At 59.7% G+C, this 17,251-nt stretch overlaps 7 non-coding genes across 7 annotated transcripts; all 7 read left to right on the top strand.

Annotated features, from left to right (window-relative positions):
• Positions 1–609: 609 nt before the first annotated feature.
• LOC141575330 (small nucleolar RNA SNORD116) lies at positions 610–703 on the top strand. Its single transcript, XR_012502865.1, has one exon. It is a non-coding gene; the product is annotated as a small nucleolar RNA SNORD116 (small nucleolar RNA).
• Positions 704–3,357: 2,654 nt separating this feature from the next.
• On the top strand, positions 3,358–3,451 carry LOC141575329 (small nucleolar RNA SNORD116). The gene has a single exon (XR_012502864.1). It is a non-coding gene; the product is annotated as a small nucleolar RNA SNORD116 (small nucleolar RNA).
• A 2,654-nt stretch (positions 3,452–6,105) lies between these two features.
• LOC141575328 (small nucleolar RNA SNORD116) lies at positions 6,106–6,199 on the top strand. The gene has a single exon (XR_012502863.1). It is a non-coding gene; the product is annotated as a small nucleolar RNA SNORD116 (small nucleolar RNA).
• A 2,654-nt stretch (positions 6,200–8,853) lies between these two features.
• Positions 8,854–8,947, top strand: LOC141575327 (small nucleolar RNA SNORD116). The gene has a single exon (XR_012502862.1). It is a non-coding gene; the product is annotated as a small nucleolar RNA SNORD116 (small nucleolar RNA).
• Positions 8,948–11,595: 2,648 nt separating this feature from the next.
• LOC141575326 (small nucleolar RNA SNORD116) lies at positions 11,596–11,689 on the top strand. The gene has a single exon (XR_012502861.1). It is a non-coding gene; the product is annotated as a small nucleolar RNA SNORD116 (small nucleolar RNA).
• A 2,654-nt stretch (positions 11,690–14,343) lies between these two features.
• On the top strand, positions 14,344–14,437 carry LOC141575325 (small nucleolar RNA SNORD116). Its single transcript, XR_012502860.1, has one exon. It is a non-coding gene; the product is annotated as a small nucleolar RNA SNORD116 (small nucleolar RNA).
• Positions 14,438–17,091: 2,654 nt separating this feature from the next.
• On the top strand, positions 17,092–17,185 carry LOC141575324 (small nucleolar RNA SNORD116). Its single transcript, XR_012502859.1, has one exon. It is a non-coding gene; the product is annotated as a small nucleolar RNA SNORD116 (small nucleolar RNA).
• The last annotated feature ends 66 nt before the right edge of the window (positions 17,186–17,251 follow it).

Here is a 17,251-nt window from a genome sequence, read left to right as displayed (position 1 = left end):
CATACACTCACATGGACAGTCAGGCCCCGCCCCCCGCGACGCAACACACACGCATGAAACTCACGTACGCCGAGGCCCCTACCCTCGTGCGTTCAGACACGCATCGGTTGGTATTGAAGGGATAAAGGGGAGTGGGTAGCAGATAGTGGGCTTCCCCGAGCTAAAGGTTGATTGGCATGGGGCATGCTCGCTGAGAAGTTGGGCCCACGTCTGAAGCGTGCACGTGGTTTCTGTCCCCTTGCCAGGTGGGGTTGCCGGGGCAGGCTTGCCGTCAGCCAAGACAAGAAGAGCTTCCCGTTTTCTGGTGACTGGTGGTGGCCGGGAGTCCCCGAAGAAGTGGGTCGGCGCCAGGATGCTGAACCTTCCCGTGGATCGCTCAGGATGATGGTACGCACTCTCCTCCCCCACCCCCAGCGCTGGGGAAAGCATTGGCTTTCGGATATTCTCTGACTGCCCGAAAGGCGGCCAGAAAGGATTGACCGTTGCTGCTGCTCAGTGGCTTGCTGGCTCTGGATTGCTGGGGTTGCTGGAGGTCTCCGAGCTCACTGGCTCCTCTGTGGAGCCACCCAGCCTGCCACGTTGAGTTGTCCAGCATGCCAGCACGTGCTCGGATCGATGATGACTCCCTCATATGCATTCCTTGGAAAATCTGAACAAAATGAGTGAGAACTCACTACCGTCGTTCTCATCGAAACTGAGGTCCAGCACGTTGCCTCCCCGGGGGCTAGAGAATAGTTAGGAGAGGGGTCCAGCTTGCCCTTGTTCACACTGGTGCAACACCCCCCACGGTGCCAACATTAGAGAGCTGTCGTAGGGTCAGTCGTGTGCACGCATTAGTTGAGGCACGCTGGAATGAGAGGTCCTAGTTTGAGTGGCCGTGGTGGGATGTGGCAGGGGCCAGCTCCCCTGCTGCTCCTGGACGTGGGAGTGCAGAACTGGCCTAGGCCCCGTGAGCAGGTGGGACGAGCCAGTTTGTTTGGGGCAGCTTGGCCGTATTTGGGCCGTGGGCCGACTTGATGTATGTGTCAGAGCCAAAGAGAAGAGGTGTGGGTGTTTGGCTACTGGAGCCACCGTTGAGGCGTGTTTCTGCGTGTTTCTGACCTGCGTCTTGGTGAGGACTGTGGCGGGCACAGTGGTTGTGGGTCGGGTCGGGGTGGGGGTCGGGGTCGGGGACGGGCCGGTGGCGGGAGCAGGCTGAGGGATCGGGTTGCCATGCTAGCCTTGGCAGCTCCCTGCTGCACCCACTGCCCCAGTGTTGGTGGCAAGGGCGGAAGCACGGAGCTTGCTGAGGACACAGCGCTGCCTTCAAGCATGGGGGTTGGCGGACAGTGTAGACTGGAAGGGAAGTGTACGGTGAGGTTAGGGCTGGAGTGGATCTGTGTGCTTTGCTAGAACACTCTGTCCTCGTTTGGCTCCTGCTGCTGTCCTGGGCTTCCTGAGGCCGGTCGGCATTTCCTGAGGGGCTGCCCATGGATGCCTAGGGAGGAAGGCTCCTGGGGTCCAGGTGGATGGGCGGTGCCAGCAGACCTGTCTAGTGTCGGCTTGCTGGTTTGTCCAAGAGGCTCCCGAAAGGTGTCTTCCGGGAACTTCACAGGGAGGCAGTGCAAGGCTTGGTCCAGATGCCTGACGGCAAGATGCCCTCTAGCCCCTTTGCCTCCAGGTGCATGAGCGTGCAAGGTGAAAGGGTGCCTTTAGGTGGGAGCCACGTATCTGGCCGAGAGGGCCCCCTTCCCCGTGACATTTGTTGAGATTTAACCCTGCTGGTACAGGGGCATGGCGCACGTTAGCTGAGATCCCGGGTGGGCTGCGGTGGACCGTCACGTGCTGATTTTGCCCCATTCGAGGTTTCCTTTCGCAGGAGAGCTCCTGGGCTTCAGGACGTCCTGTGGTCCACGGGAACAGGGCACTGAATCTCCGTGAGGCCCGTGGTGGGGTTACAGTGCCTAGAAGAGGTCCTCGGTTGAGGGTGGTGGGGTGTGGCTTCATCCAAGGGGACATCCTTTGAGACTGTCTGCCCTGAAGCTCGGTGTTTGCCCTGTGTGCATAATGTCTGAGGATCCCTGTGGGGCGACTGGGCCTCGGTCCGTGAGGACACATGTTTGGACCAGGCTGCTTAGCGTTCGAACTTTGCGTTGAAGGTCAGGGCCTCGAATCCTGCCCGATGTGGATCTCGGCCGTTGGTGGTGACGTGAGTGCCCTGGCATCCGTGGGGTTTGGCCCTGGCTCATGGAGGCTCCTAATCCAATTCTCCGCTGGGCTTTCTCACCTGCCCTGTGCAGGCGTGTAGGCATAGCTGACAGGACGAGGCTTCTGGATTGTCGTGGCACAGAGACACAGGTTGAATACAGGCTGGATGTGCCCTGGAGCCAGGTTCAGCATGGTGTGAGCTTTCATGTCAATGGTTTCCTGGTTGACGTAGGCAGTGAGTATTGCCTCCAGGTCCCCCTATCCTGTGGAGGCCTCGGGCGGCACGGTGACTTGGTGGCTATCCCATCCACGGCCCCGAGTGTGGTGTAGGTGGGTGCGGTTGGCTCTGATCAGAAGGAATGGCTGTCGGAGAGAAGGAGTTCTTGGCCTATTTCAGCGGCTCCTGGAGACCCACGATGCCATGGCCACTCTGGAAGGCAGAGGGCTGTGGTCATGTCAACGATGGGCAGGCCTCCATGGCACTGAGTGGAAAGCATGCATTCTCAGGCACTGAGATTTTGGGGGAGGCACACAGGACACACAAACACGCAGAGACGCAGCCATACACTCACATGGACAGTCAGGCCCCGCCCCCCGCGACGCAACACACACGCATGAAACTCACGTACGCCGAGGCCCCTACCCTCGTGCGTTCAGACACGCATCGGTTGGTATTGAAGGGATAAAGGGGAGTGGGTAGCAGATAGTGGGCTTCCCCGAGCTAAAGGTTGATTGGCATGGGGCATGCTCGCTGAGAAGTTGGGCCCACGTCTGAAGCATGCACGTGGTTTCTGTCCCCTTGCCAGGTGGGGTTGCCGGGGCAGGCTTGCCGTCAGCCAAGACAAGAAGAGCTTCCCGTTTTCTGGTGACTGGTGGTGGCCGGGAGTCCCCGAAGAAGTGGGTCGGCGCCAGGATGCTGAACCTTCCCGTGGATCGCTCAGGATGACGGTACGCACTCTCCTCCCCCACCCCCAGCGCTGGGGAAAGCATTGGCTTTCGGATATTCTCTGACTGCCCGAAAGGCGGCCAGAAAGGATTGACCGTTGCTGCTGCTCAGTGGCTTGCTGGCTCTGGATTGCTGGGGTTGCTGGAGGTCTCCGAGCTCACTGGCTCCTCTGTGGAGCCACCCAGCCTGCCACGTTGAGTTGTCCAGCATGCCAGCACGTGCTCGGATCGATGATGACTCCCTCATATGCATTCCTTGGAAAATCTGAACAAAATGAGTGAGAACTCACTACCGTCGTTCTCATCGAAACTGAGGTCCAGCACGTTGCCTCCCCGGGGGCTAGGGAATAGTTAGGAGAGGGGTCCAGCTTGCCCTTGTTCACACTGGTGCAACACCCCCCACGGTGCCAACATTAGAGAGCTGTCGTAGGGTCAGTCGTGTGCACGCATTAGTTGAGGCACGCTGGAATGAGAGGTCCTAGTTTGAGTGGCCGTGGTGGGATGTGGCAGGGGCCAGCTCCCCTGCTGCTCCTGGACGTGGGAGTGCAGAACTGGCCTAGGCCCCGTGAGCAGGTGGGACGAGCCAGTTTGTTTGGGGCAGCTTGGCCGTATTTGGGCCGTGGGCCGACTTGATGTATGTGTCAGAGCCAAAGAGAAGAGGTGTGGGTGTTTGGCTACTGGAGCCACCGTTGAGGCGTGTTTCTGCGTGTTTCTGACCTGCGTCTTGGTGAGGACTGTGGCGGGCACAGTGGTTGTGGGTCGGGTCGGGGTGGGGGTCGGGGTCGGGGACGGGCCGGTGGCGGGAGCAGGCTGAGGGATCGGGTTGCCATGCTAGCCTTGGCAGCTCCCTGCTGCACCCACTGCCCCAGTGTTGGTGGCAAGGGCGGAAGCACGGAGCTTGCTGAGGACACAGCGCTGCCTTCAAGCATGGGGGTTGGCGGACAGTGTAGACTGGAAGGGAAGTGTACGGTGAGGTTAGGGCTGGAGTGGATCTGTGTGCTTTGCTAGAACACTCTGTCCTCGTTTGGCTCCTGCTGCTGTCCTGGGCTTCCTGAGGCCGGTCGGCATTTCCTGAGGGGCTGCCCATGGATGCCTCGGGAGGAAGGCTCCTGGGGTCCAGGTGGATGGGCGGTGCCAGCAGACCTCTCTAGTGTCAGCTTGCTGCTTTTTCCAAGAGGTTCCCGAAAGGTGTCTTCCGGGAACTTCACAGGGAGGCAGTGCAAGGCTTGGTCCAGATGCCTGACGGCAAGATGCCCTCTAGCCCCTTTGCCTCCAGGTGCATGAGCGTGCAAGGTGAAAGGGTGCCTTTAGGTGGGAGCCACGTATCTGGCCGAGAGGGCCCCCTTCCCCGTGACATTTGTTGAGATTTAACCCTGCTGGTACAGGGGCATGGCGCACGTTAGCTGAGATCCCGGGTGGGCTGCGGTGGACCGTCACGTGCTGATTTTGCCCCATTCGAGGTTTCCTTTCGCAGGAGAGCTCCTGGGCTTCAGGACGTCCTGTGGTCCACGGGAACAGGGCACTGAATCTCCGTGAGGCCCGTGGTGGGGTTACAGTGCCTAGAAGAGGTCCTCGGTTGAGGGTGGTGGGGTGTGGCTTCATCCAAGGGGACATCCTTTGAGACTGTCTGCCCTGAAGCTCGGTGTTTGCCCTGTGTGCATAATGTCTGAGGATCCCTGTGGGGCGACTGGGCCTCGGTCCGTGAGGACACATGTTTGGACCAGGCTGCTTAGCGTTCGAACTTTGCGTTGAAGGTCAGGGCCCCGAATCCTGCCCGATGTGGATCTCGGCCGTTGGTGGTGACGTGAGTGCCCTGGCATCCGTGGGGTTTGGCCCTGGCTCATGGAGGCTCCTAATCCAATTCTCCGCTGGGCTTTCTCACCTGCCCTGTGCAGGCGTGTAGGCATAGCTGACAGGACGAGGCTTCTGGATTGTCGTGGCACAGAGACACAGGTTGAATACAGGCTGTATGTGCCCTGGAGCCAGGTTCAGCATGGTGTGAGCTTTCATGTCTATGGTTTCCTGGTTGACGTAGGCAGTGAGTATTGCCTCCAGGTCCCCCTATCCTGTGGAGGCCTCGGGCGGCACGGTGACTTGGTGGCTATCCCATCCACGGCCCCGAGTGTGGTGTAGGTGGGTGCGGTTGGCTCTGATCAGAAGGAATGGCTGTCGGAGAGAAGGAGTTCTTGGCCTATTTCAGCGGCTCCTGGAGACCCACGATGCCATGGCCACTCTGGAAGGCAGAGGGCTGTGGTCATGTCAACGATGGGCAGGCCTCCATGGCACTGAGTGGAAAGCATGCATTCTCAGGCACTGAGATTTTGGGGGAGGCACACAGGACACACAAACACGCAGAGACGCAGCCATACACTCACATGGACAGTCAGGCCCCGCCCCCCGCGACGCAACACACACGCATGAAACTCACGTACGCCGAGGCCCCTACCCTCGTGCGTTCAGACACGCATCGGTTGGTATTGAAGGGATAAAGGGGAGTGGGTAGCAGATAGTGGGCTTCCCCGAGCTAAAGGTTGATTGGCATGGGGCATGCTCGCTGAGAAGTTGGGCCCACGTCTGAAGCGTGCACGTGGTTTCTGTCCCCTTGCCAGGTGGGGTTGCCGGGGCAGGCTTGCCGTCAGCCAAGACAAGAAGAGCTTCCCGTTTTCTGGTGACTGGTGGTGGCCGGGAGTCCCCGAAGAAGTGGGTCGGCGCCAGGATGCTGAACCTTCCCGTGGATCGCTCAGGATGACGGTACGCACTCTCCTCCCCCACCCCCAGCGCTGGGGAAAGCATTGGCTTTCGGATATTCTCTGACTGCCCGAAAGGCGGCCAGAAAGGATTGACCGTTGCTGCTGCTCAGTGGCTTGCTGGCTCTGGATTGCTGGGGTTGCTGGAGGTCTCCGAGCTCACTGGCTCCTCTGTGGAGCCACCCAGCCTGCCACGTTGAGTTGTCCAGCATGCCAGCACGTGCTCGGATCGATGATGACTCCCTCATATGCATTCCTTGGAAAATCTGAACAAAATGAGTGAGAACTCACTACCGTCGTTCTCATCGAAACTGAGGTCCAGCACGTTGCCTCCCCGGGGGCTAGGGAATAGTTAGGAGAGGGGTCCAGCTTGCCCTTGTTCACACTGGTGCAACACCCCCCACGGTGCCAACATTAGAGAGCTGTCGTAGGGTCAGTCGTGTGCACGCATTAGTTGAGGCACGCTGGAATGAGAGGTCCTAGTTTGAGTGGCCGTGGTGGGATGTGGCAGGGGCCAGCTCCCCTGCTGCTCCTGGACGTGGGAGTGCAGAACTGGCCTAGGCCCCGTGAGCAGGTGGGACGAGCCAGTTTGTTTGGGGCAGCTTGGCCGTATTTGGGCCGTGGGCCGACTTGATGTATGTGTCAGAGCCAAAGAGAAGAGGTGTGGGTGTTTGGCTACTGGAGCCACCGTTGAGGCGTGTTTCTGCGTGTTTCTGACCTGCGTCTTGGTGAGGACTGTGGCGGGCACAGTGGTTGTGGGTCGGGTCGGGGTGGGGGTCGGGGTCGGGGATGGGCCGGTGGCGGGAGCAGGCTGAGGGATCGGGTTGTCATGATAGCCTTGGCAGCTCCCTGCTGCACCCACTGCACCAGTGTTGGTGTCAAGGGCGGAAGCACGGAGCTTGCTGAGGACACAGCGCTGCCTTCAAGCATGGGGGTTGGCGGACAGTGTAGACTGGAAGGGAAGTGTACGGTGAGGTTACGGCTGGAGTGGATTTGTGTGCTTTGCTAGAACACTCTGTCCTCTTTTGGCTCCTGCTGCTGTCCTGGGCTTCCTGAGGCCGGTCGGCATTTCCTGAGGGGCTGCCCATGGATGCCTAGGGAGGAAGGCTCCTGGGGTCCAGGTGGATGTGCGGTGCCAGCAGACCTGTCTAGTGTCGGCTTGCTGGTTTGTCCAAGAGGCTCCTGAAAGGTGTCTTCCGGGAACTTCACAGGGAGGCAGTGCAAGGCTTGGTCCAGATGCCTGACGGCAAGATGCCCTCTAGCCCCTTTGCCACCAGGTGCATGAGCGTGCAAGGTGAAAGGGTGCCTTTAGGTGGGAGCCACGTATCTGGCCGAGAGGGCCCCCTTCCCCGTGACATTTGTTGAGATTTAACCCTGCTGGTACAGGGGCATGGCGCACGTTAGCTGAGATCCCGGGTGGGCTGCGGTGGACCGTCACGTGCTGATTTTGCCCCATTCGAGGTTTCCTTTCGCAGGAGAGCTCCTGGGCTTCAGGACGTCCTGTGGTCCACGGGAACAGGGCACTGAATCTCCGTGAGGCCCGTGGTGGGGTTACAGTGCCTAGAAGAGGTCCTCGGTTGAGGGTGGTGGGGTGTGGCTTCATCCAAGGGGACATCCTTTGAGACTGTCTGCCCTGAAGCTCGGTGTTTGCCCTGTGTGCATAATGTCTGAGGATCCCTGTGGGGCGACTGGGCCTCGGTCCGTGAGGACACATGTTTGGACCAGGCTGCTTAGCGTTCGAACTTTGCGTTGAAGGTCAGGGCCCCGAATCCTGCCCGATGTGGATCTCGGCCGTTGGTGGTGACGTGAGTGCCCTGGCATCCGTGGGGTTTGGCCCTGGCTCATGGAGGCTCCTAATCCAATTCTCCGCTGGGCTTTCTCACCTGCCCTGTGCAGGCGTGTAGGCATAGCTGACAGGACGAGGCTTCTGGATTGTCGTGGCACAGAGACACAGGTTGAATACAGGCTGGATGTGCCCTGGAGCCAGGTTCAGCATGGTGTGAGCTTTCATGTCAATGGTTTCCTGGTTGACGTAGGCAGTGAGTATTGCCTCCAGGTCCCCCTATCCTGTGGAGGCCTCGGGCGGCACGGTGACTTGGTGGCTATCCCATCCACGGCCCCGAGTGTGGTGTAGGTGGGTGCGGTTGGCTCTGATCAGAAGGAATGGCTGTCGGAGAGAAGGAGTTCTTGGCCTATTTCAGCGGCTCCTGGAGACCCACGATGCCATGGCCACTCTGGAAGGCAGAGGGCTGTGGTCATGTCAACGATGGGCAGGCCTCCATGGCACTGAGTGGAAAGCATGCATTCTCAGGCACTGAGATTTTGGGGGAGGCACACAGGACACACAAACACGCAGAGACGCAGCCATACACTCACATGGACAGTCAGGCCCCGCCCCCCGCGACGCAACACACACGCATGAAACTCACGTACGCCGAGGCCCCTACCCTCGTGCGTTCAGACACGCATCGGTTGGTATTGAAGGGATAAAGGGGAGTGGGTAGCAGATAGTGGGCTTCCCCGAGCTAAAGGTTGATTGGCATGGGGCATGCTCGCTGAGAAGTTGGGCCCACGTCTGAAGCGTGCACGTGGTTTCTGTCCCCTTGCCAGGTGGGGTTGCCGGGGCAGGCTTGCCGTCAGCCAAGACAAGAAGAGCTTCCCGTTTTCTGGTGACTGGTGGTGGCCGGGAGTCTCCGAAGAAGTGGGTCGGCGCCAGGATGCTGAACCTTCCCGTGGATCGCTCAGGATGACGGTACGCACTCTCCTCCCCCACCCCCAGCGCTGGGGAAAGCATTGGCTTTCGGATATTCTCTGACTGCCCGAAAGGCGGCCAGAAAGGATTGACCGTTGCTGCTGCTCAGTGGCTTGCTGGCTCTGGATTGCTGGGGTTGCTGGAGGTCTCCAAGCTCACTGGCTCCTCTGTGGAGCCACCCAGCCTGCCACGTTGAGTTGTCCAGCATGCCAGCACGTGCTCGGATCGATGATGACTCCCTCATATGCATTCCTTGGAAAATCTGAACAAAATGAGTGAGAACTCACTACCGTCGTTCTCATCGAAACTGAGGTCCAGCACGTTGCCTCCCCGGGGGCTAGGGAATAGTTAGGAGAGGGGTCCAGCTTGCCCTTGTTCACACTGGTGCAACACCCCCCACGGTGCCAACATTAGAGAGCTGTCGTAGGGTCAGTCGTGTGCACGCATTAGTTGAGGCACGCTGGAATGAGATGTCCTAGTTTGAGTGGCCGTGGTGGGATGTGGCAGGGGCCAGCTCCCCTGCTGCTCCTGGACATGGGAGTGCAGAACTGGCCTAGGCCCCGTGAGCAGGTGGGACGAGCCAGTTTGTTTGGGGCAGCTTGGCCGTATTTGGGCCGTGGGCCGACTTGATGTATGTGTCAGAGCCAAAGAGAAGAGGTGTGGGTGTTTGGCTACTGGAGCCACCGTTGAGGCGTGTTTCTGCGTGTTTCTGACCTGCGTCTTGGTGAGGACTGTGGCGGGCACAGTGGTTGTGGGTCGGGTCGGGGTGGGGGTCGGGGTCGGGGACGGGCCGGTGGCGGGAGCAGGCTGAGGGATCGGGTTGCCATGCTAGCCTTGGCAGCTCCCTGCTGCACCCACTGCCCCAGTGTTGGTGGCAAGGGCGGAAGCACGGAGCTTGCTGAGGACACAGCGCTGCCTTCAAGCATGGGGGTTGGCGGACAGTGTAGACTGGAAGGGAAGTGTACGGTGAGGTTAGGGCTGGAGTGGATCTGTGTGCTTTGCTAGAACACTCTGTCCTCGTTTGGCTCCTGCTGCTGTCCTGGGCTTCCTGAGGCCGGTCGGCATTTCCTGAGGGGCTGCCCATGGATGCCTAGGGAGGAAGGCTCCTGGGGTCCAGGTGGATGGGCGGTGCCAGCAGACTTCTCTAGTGTCGGCTTGCTGGTTTGTCCAAGAGGCTCCCGAAAGGTGTCTTCCGGGAACTTCACAGGGAGGCAGTGCAAGGCTTGGTCCAGATGCCTGACGGCAAGATGCCCTCTAGCCCCTTTGCCTCCAGGTGCATGAGCGTGCAAGGTGAAAGGGTGCCTTTAGGTGGGAGCCACGTATCTGGCCGAGAGGGCCCCCTTCCCCGTGACATTTGTTGAGATTTAACCCTGCTGGTACAGGGGCATGGCGCACGTTAGCTGAGATCCCGGGTGGGCTGCGGTGGACCGTCACGTGCTGATTTTGCCCCATTCGAGGTTTCCTTTCGCAGGAGAGCTCCTGGGCTTCAGGACGTCCTGTGGTCCACGGGAACAGGGCACTGAATCTCCGTGAGGCCCGTGGTGGGGTTACAGTGCCTAGAAGAGGTCCTCGGTTGAGGGTGGTGGGGTGTGGCTTCATCCAAGGGGACATCCTTTGAGACTGTCTGCCCTGAAGCTCGGTGTTTGCCCTGTGTGCATAATGTCTGAGGATCCCTGTGGGGCGACTGGGCCTCGGTCCGTGAGGACACATGTTTGGACCAGGCTGCTTAGCGTTCGAACTTTGCGTTGAAGGTCAGGGCCCCGAATCCTGCCCGATGTGGATCTCGGCCGTTGGTGGTGACGTGAGTGCCCTGGCATCCGTGGGGTTTGGCCCTGGCTCATGGAGGCTCCTAATCCAATTCTCCGCTGGGCTTTCTCACCTGCCCTGTGCAGGCGTGTAGGCATAGCTGACAGGACGAGGCTTCTGGATTGTCGTGGCACAGAGACACAGGTTGAATACAGGCTGGATGTGCCCTGGAGCCAGGTTCAGCATGGTGTGAGCTTTCATGTCAATGGTTTCCTGGTTGACGTAGGCAGTGAGTATTGCCTCCAGGTCCCCCTATCCTGTGGAGGCCTCGGGCGGCACGGTGACTTGGTGGCTATCCCATCCACGGCCCCGAGTGTGGTGTAGGTGGGTGCGGTTGGCTCTGATCAGAAGGAATGGCTGTCGGAGAGAAGGAGTTCTTGGCCTATTTCAGCGGCTCCTGGAGACCCACGATGCCATGGCCACTCTGGAAGGCAGAGGGCTGTGGTCATGTCAACGATGGGCAGGCCTCCATGGCACTGAGTGGAAAGCATGCATTCTCAGGCACTGAGATTTTGGGGGAGGCACACAGGACACACAAACACGCAGAGACGCAGCCATACACTCACATGGACAGTCAGGCCCCGCCCCCCGCGACGCAACACACACGCATGAAACTCACGTACGCCGAGGCCCCTACCCTCGTGCGTTCAGACACGCATCGGTTGGTATTGAAGGGATAAAGGGGAGTGGGTAGCAGATAGTGGGCTTCCCCGAGCTAAAGGTTGATTGGCATGGGGCATGCTCGCTGAGAAGTTGGGCCCACGTCTGAAGCGTGCACGTGGTTTCTGTCCCCTTGCCAGGTGGGGTTGCCGGGGCAGGCTTGCCGTCAGCCAAGACAAGAAGAGCTTCCCGTTTTCTGGTGACTGGTGGTGGCCGGGAGTCCCCGAAGAAGTGGGTCGGCGCCAGGATGCTGAACCTTCCCGTGGATCGCTCAGGATGACGGTACGCACTCTCCTCCCCCATCCCCAGCGCTGGCATTGGCTTTCGGATATTCTCTGACTGCCCGAAAGGCGGCCAGAAAGGATTGACCGTTGCTGCTGCTCAGTGGCTTGCTGGCTCTGGATTGCTGGGGTTGCTGGAGGTCTCCGAGCTCACTGGCTCCTCTGTGGAGCCACCCAGCCTGCCACGTTGAGTTGTCCAGCATGCCAGCACGTGCTCGGATCGATGATGACTCCCTCATATGCATTCCTTGGAAAATCTGAACAAAATGAGTGAGAACTCACTACCGTCGTTCTCATCGAAACTGAGGTCCAGCACGTTGCCTCCCCGGGGGCTAGGGAATAGTTAGGAGAGGGGTCCAGCTTGCCCTTGTTCACACTGGTGCAACACCCCCCACGGTGCCAACATTAGAGAGCTGTCGTAGGGTCAGTCGTGTGCACGCATTAGTTGAGGCACGCTGGAATGAGAGGTCCTAGTTTGAGTGGCCGTGGTGGGATGTGGCAGGGGCCAGCTCCCCTGCTGCTCCTGGACGTGGGAGTGCAGAACTGGCCTAGGCCCCGTGAGCAGGTGGGACGAGCCAGTTTGTTTGGGGCAGCTTGGCCGTATTTGGGCCGTGGGCCGACTTGATGTATGTGTCAGAGCCAAAGAGAAGAGGTGTGGGTGTTTGGCTACTGGAGCCACCGTTGAGGCGTGTTTCTGCGTGTTTCTGACCTGCGTCTTGGTGAGGACTGTGGCGGGCACAGTGGTTGTGGGTCGGGTCGGGGTGGGGGTCGGGGTCGGGGACGGGCCGGTGGCGGGAGCAGGCTGAGGGATCGGGTTGCCATGCTAGCCTTGGCAGCTCCCTGCTGCACCCACTGCCCCAGTGTTGGTGGCAAGGGCGGAAGCACGGAGCTTGCTGAGGACACAGCGCTGCCTTCAAGCATGGGGGTTGGCGGACAGTGTAGACTGGAAGGGAAGTGTACGGTGAGGTTACGGCTGGAGTGGATCTGTGTGCTTTGCTAGAACACTCTGTCCTCGTTTGGCTCCTGCTGCTGTCCTGGGCTTCCTGAGGCCGGTCGGCATTTCCTGAGGGGCTGCCCATGGATGCCTAGGGAGGAAGGCTCCTGGGGTCCAGGTGGATGGGCGGTGCCAGCAGACTTCTCTAGTGTCGGCTTGCTGGTTTGTCCAAGAGGCTCCCGAAAGGTGTCTTCCGGGAACTTCACAGGGAGGCAGTGCAAGGCTTGGTCCAGATGCCTGACGGCAAGATGCCCTCTAGCCCCTTTGCCTCCAGGTGCATGAGCGTGCAAGGTGAAAGGGTGCCTTTAGGTGGGAGCCACGTATCTGGCCGAGAGGGCCCCCTTCCCCGTGACATTTGTTGAGATTTAACCCTGCTGGTACAGGGGCATGGCGCACGTTAGCTGAGATCCCGGGTGGGCTGCGGTGGACCGTCACGTGCTGATTTTGCCCCATTCGAGGTTTCCTTTCGCAGGAGAGCTCCTGGGCTTCAGGACGTCCTGTGGTCCACGGGAACAGGGCACTGAATCTCCGTGAGGCCCGTGGTGGGGTTACAGTGCCTAGAAGAGGTCCTCGGTTGAGGGTGGTGGGGTGTGGCTTCATCCAAGGGGACATCCTTTGAGACTGTCTGCCCTGAAGCTCGGTGTTTGCCCTGTGTGCATAATGTCTGAGGATCCCTGTGGGGCGACTGGGCCTCGGTCCGTGAGGACACATGTTTGGACCAGGCTGCTTAGCGTTCGAACTTTGCGTTGAAGGTCAGGGCCCCGAATCCTGCCCGATGTGGATCTCGGCCGTTGGTGGTGACGTGAGTGCCCTGGCATCCGTGGGGTTTGGCCCTGGCTCATGGAGGCTCCTAATCCAATTCTCCGCTGGGCTTTCTCACCTGCCCTGTGCAGGCGTGTAGGCATAGCTGACAGGACGAGGCTTCTGGATTGTCGTGGCACAGAGACACAGGTTGAATACAGGCTGGATGTGCCCTGGAGCCAGGTTCAGCATGGTGTGAGCTTTCATGTCAATGGTTTCCTGGTTGACGTAGGCAGTGAGTATTGCCTCCAGGTCCCCCTATCCTGTGGAGGCCTCGGGTGGCACGGTGACTTGGTGGCTATCCCATCCACGGCCCCGAGTGTGGTGTAGGTGGGTGCGGTTGGCTCTGATCAGAAGGAATGGCTGTCGGAGAGAAGGAGTTCTTGGCCTATTTCAGCGGCTCCTGGAGACCCACGATGCCATGGCCACTCTGGAAGGCAGAGGGCTGTGGTCATGTCAACGATGGGCAGGCCTCCATGGCACTGAGTGGAAAGCATGCATTCTCAGGCACTGAGATTTTGGGGGAGGCACACAGGACACACAAACACGCAGAGACGCAGCCATACACTCACATGGACAGTCAGGCCCCGCCCCCCGCGACGCAACACACACGCATGAAACTCACGTACGCCGAGGCCCCTACCCTCGTGCGTTCAGACACGCATCGGTTGGTATTGAAGGGATAAAGGGGAGTGGGTAGCAGATAGTGGGCTTCCCCGAGCTAAAGGTTGATTGGCATGGGGCATGCTCGCTGAGAAGTTGGGCCCACGTCTGAAGCGTGCACGTGGTTTCTGTCCCCTTGCCAGGTGGGGTTGCCGGGGCAGGCTTGCCGTCAGCCAAGACAAGAAGAGCTTCCCGTTTTCTGGTGACTGGTGGTGGCCGGGAGTCCCCGAAGAAGTGGGTCAGCGCCAGGATGCTGAACCTTCCCGTGGATCGCTCAGGATGACGGTACGCACTCTCCTCCCCCACCCCCAGCGCTGGGGAAAGCATTGGCTTTCGGATATTCTCTGACTGCCCGAAAGGCGGCCAGAAAGGATTGACCGTTGCTGCTGCTCAGTGGCTTGCTGGCTCTGGATTGCTGGGGTTGCTGGAGGTCTCCGAGCTCACTGGCTCCTCTGTGGAGCCACCCAGCCTGCCACGTTGAGTTGTCCAGCATGCCAGCACGTGCTCGGATCGATGATGACTCCCTCATATGCATTCCTTGGAAAATCTGAACAAAATGAGTGAGAACTCACTACCGTCGTTCTCATCGAAACTGAGGTCCAGCACGTTGCCTCCCCGGGGGCTAGGGAATAGTTAGGAGAGGGGTCCAGCTTGCCCTTGTTCACACTGGTGCAACACCCCCCACGGTGCCAACATTAGAGAGCTGTCGTAGGGTCAGTCGTGTGCACGCATTAGTTGAGGCACGCTGGAATGAGAGGTCCTAGTTTGAGTGGCCGTGGTGGGATGTGGCAGGGGCCAGCTCCCCTGCTGCTCCTGGACGTGGGAGTGCAGAACTGGCCTAGGCCCCGTGAGCAGGTGGGACGAGCCAGTTTGTTTGGGGCAGCTTGGCCGTATTTGGGCCGTGGGCCGACTTGATGTATGTGTCAGAGCCAAAGAGAAGAGGTGTGGGTGTTTGGCTACTGGAGCCACCGTTGAGGCGTGTTTCTGCGTGTTTCTGACCTGCGTCTTGGTGAGGACTGTGGCGGGCACAGTGGTTGTGGGTCGGGTCGGGGTGGGGGTCGGGGTCGGGGACGGGCCGGTGGCGGGAGCAGGCTGAGGGATCGGGTTGCCATGCTAGCCTTGGCAGCTCCCTGCTGCACCCACTGCCCCAGTGTTGGTGGCAAGGGCGGAAGCACGGAGCTTGCTGAGGACACAGCGCTGCCTTCAAGCATGGGGGTTGGCGGACAGTGTAGACTGGAAGGGAAGTGTACGGTGAGGTTAGGGCTGGAGTGGATCTGTGTGCTTTGCTAGAACACTCTGTCCTCGTTTGGCTCCTGCTGCTGTCCTGGGCTTCCTGAGGCCGGTCGGCATTTCCTGAGGGGCTGCCCATGGATGCCTAGGGAGGAAGGCTCCTGGGGTCCAGGTGGATGGGCGGTGCCAGCAGACCTCTCTAGTGTCGGCTTGCTGGTTTGTCCAAGAGGCTCCCGAAAGGTGTCTTCCGGGAACTTCACAGGGAGGCAGTGCAAGGCTTGGTCCAGATGCCTGACGGCAAGATGCCCTCTAGCCCCTTTGCCTCCAGGTGCATGAGCGTGCAAGGTGAAAGGGTGCCTTTAGGTGGGAGCCACGTATCTGGCCGAGAGGGCCCCCTTCCCCGTGACATTTGTTGAGATTTAACCCTGCTGGTACAGGGGCATGGCGCACGTTAGCTGAGATCCCGGGTGGGCTGCGGTGGACCGTCACGTGCTGATTTTGCCCCATTCGAGGTTTCCTTTCGCAGGAGAGCTCCTGGGCTTCAGGACGTCCTGTGGTCCACGGGAACAGGGCACTGAATCTCCGTGAGGCCCGTGGTGGGGTTACAGTGCCTAGAAGAGGTCCTCGGTTGAGGGTGGTGGGGTGTGGCTTCATCCAAGGGGACATCCTTTGAGACTGTCTGCCCTGAAGCTCGGTGTTTGCCCTGTGTGCATAATGTCTGAGGATCCCTGTGGGGCGACTGGGCCTCGGTCCGTGAGGACACATGTTTGGACCAGGCTGCTTAGCGTTCGAACTTTGCGTTGAAGGTCAGGGCCCCGAATCCTGCCCGATGTGGATCTCGGCCGTTGGTGGTGACGTGAGTGCCCTGGCATCCGTGGGGTTTGGCCCTGGCTCATGGAGGCTCCTAATCCAATTCTCCGCTGGGCTTTCTCACCTGCCCTGTGCAGGCGTGTAGGCATAGCTGACAGGACGAGGCTTCTGGATTGTCGTGGCACAGAGACACAGGTTGAATACAGGCTGGATGTGCCCTGGAGCCAGGTTCAGCATGGTGTGAGCTTTCATGTCAATGGTTTCCTGGTTGACGTAGGCAGTGAGTATTGCCTCCAGGTCCCCCTATCCTGTGGAGGCCTCGGGCGGCACGGTGACTTGGTGGCTATCCCATCCACGGCCCCGAGTGTGGTGTAGGTGGGTGCGGTTGGCTCTGATCAGAAGGAATGGCTGTCGGAGAGAAGGAGTTCTTGGCCTATTTCAGCGGCTCCTGGAGACCCACGATGCCATGGCCACTCTGGAAGGCAGAGGGCTGTGGTCATGTCAACGATGGGCAGGCCTCCATGGCACTGAGTGGAAAGCATGCATTCTCAGGCACTGAGATTTTGGGGGAGGCACACAGGACACACAAACACGCAGAGACGCAGCCATACACTCACATGGACAGTCAGGCCCCGCCCCCCGCGACGCAACACACACGCATGAAACTCACGTACGCCGAGGCCCCTACCCTCGTGCGTTCAGACACGCATCGGTTGGTATTGAAGGGATAAAGGGGAGTGGGTAGCAGATAGTGGGCTTCCCCGAGCTAAAGGTTGATTGGCATGGGGCATGCTCGCTGAGAAGTTGGGCCCACGTCTGAAGCGTGCACGTGGTTTCTGTCCCCTTGCCAGGTGGGGTTGCCGGGGCAGGCTTGCCGTCAGCCAAGACAAGAAGAGCTTCCCGTTTTCTGGTGACTGGTGGTGGCCGGGAGTCCCCGAAGAAGTGGGTCGGCGCCAGGATGCTGAACCTTCCCGTGGATCGCTCAGGATGACGGTACGCACTCTCCTCCCCCACCCCCAGCGCTGGGGAAAGCATTGGCTTTCGGATATTCTCTGACTGCCCGAAAGGCGGCCAGAAAGGATTGACCGTTGCTGCTGCTCAGTGGCTTGCTGGCTCTGGATTGCTGGGGTTGCTGGAGGTCTCCGAGCTCACTGGCTCCTCTGTGGAGCCACCCAGCCTGCCACGTTGAGTTGTCCAGCATGCCAGCACGTGCTCGGATCGATGATGACTCCCTCATATGCATTCCTTGGAAAATCTGAACAAAATGAGTGAGAACTCACTACCGTCGTTCTCATCGAAACTGAGGTCCAGCACGTTGCCTCCCCGGGGGCTAGGGAATAGTTAGGAGAGGGGTCCAGCTTGCCCTTGTTCACAC

The sequence above is a fragment of the Camelus bactrianus genome, chromosome 27 (assembly GCF_048773025.1).
Source record: "Camelus bactrianus isolate YW-2024 breed Bactrian camel chromosome 27, ASM4877302v1, whole genome shotgun sequence".
Lineage (NCBI taxonomy): Eukaryota > Metazoa > Chordata > Mammalia > Artiodactyla > Camelidae > Camelus > Camelus bactrianus.
The sequence above is the reverse complement of the archived record's forward strand: the minus strand, read 5'-3'. Positions and strand labels throughout refer to the sequence as shown.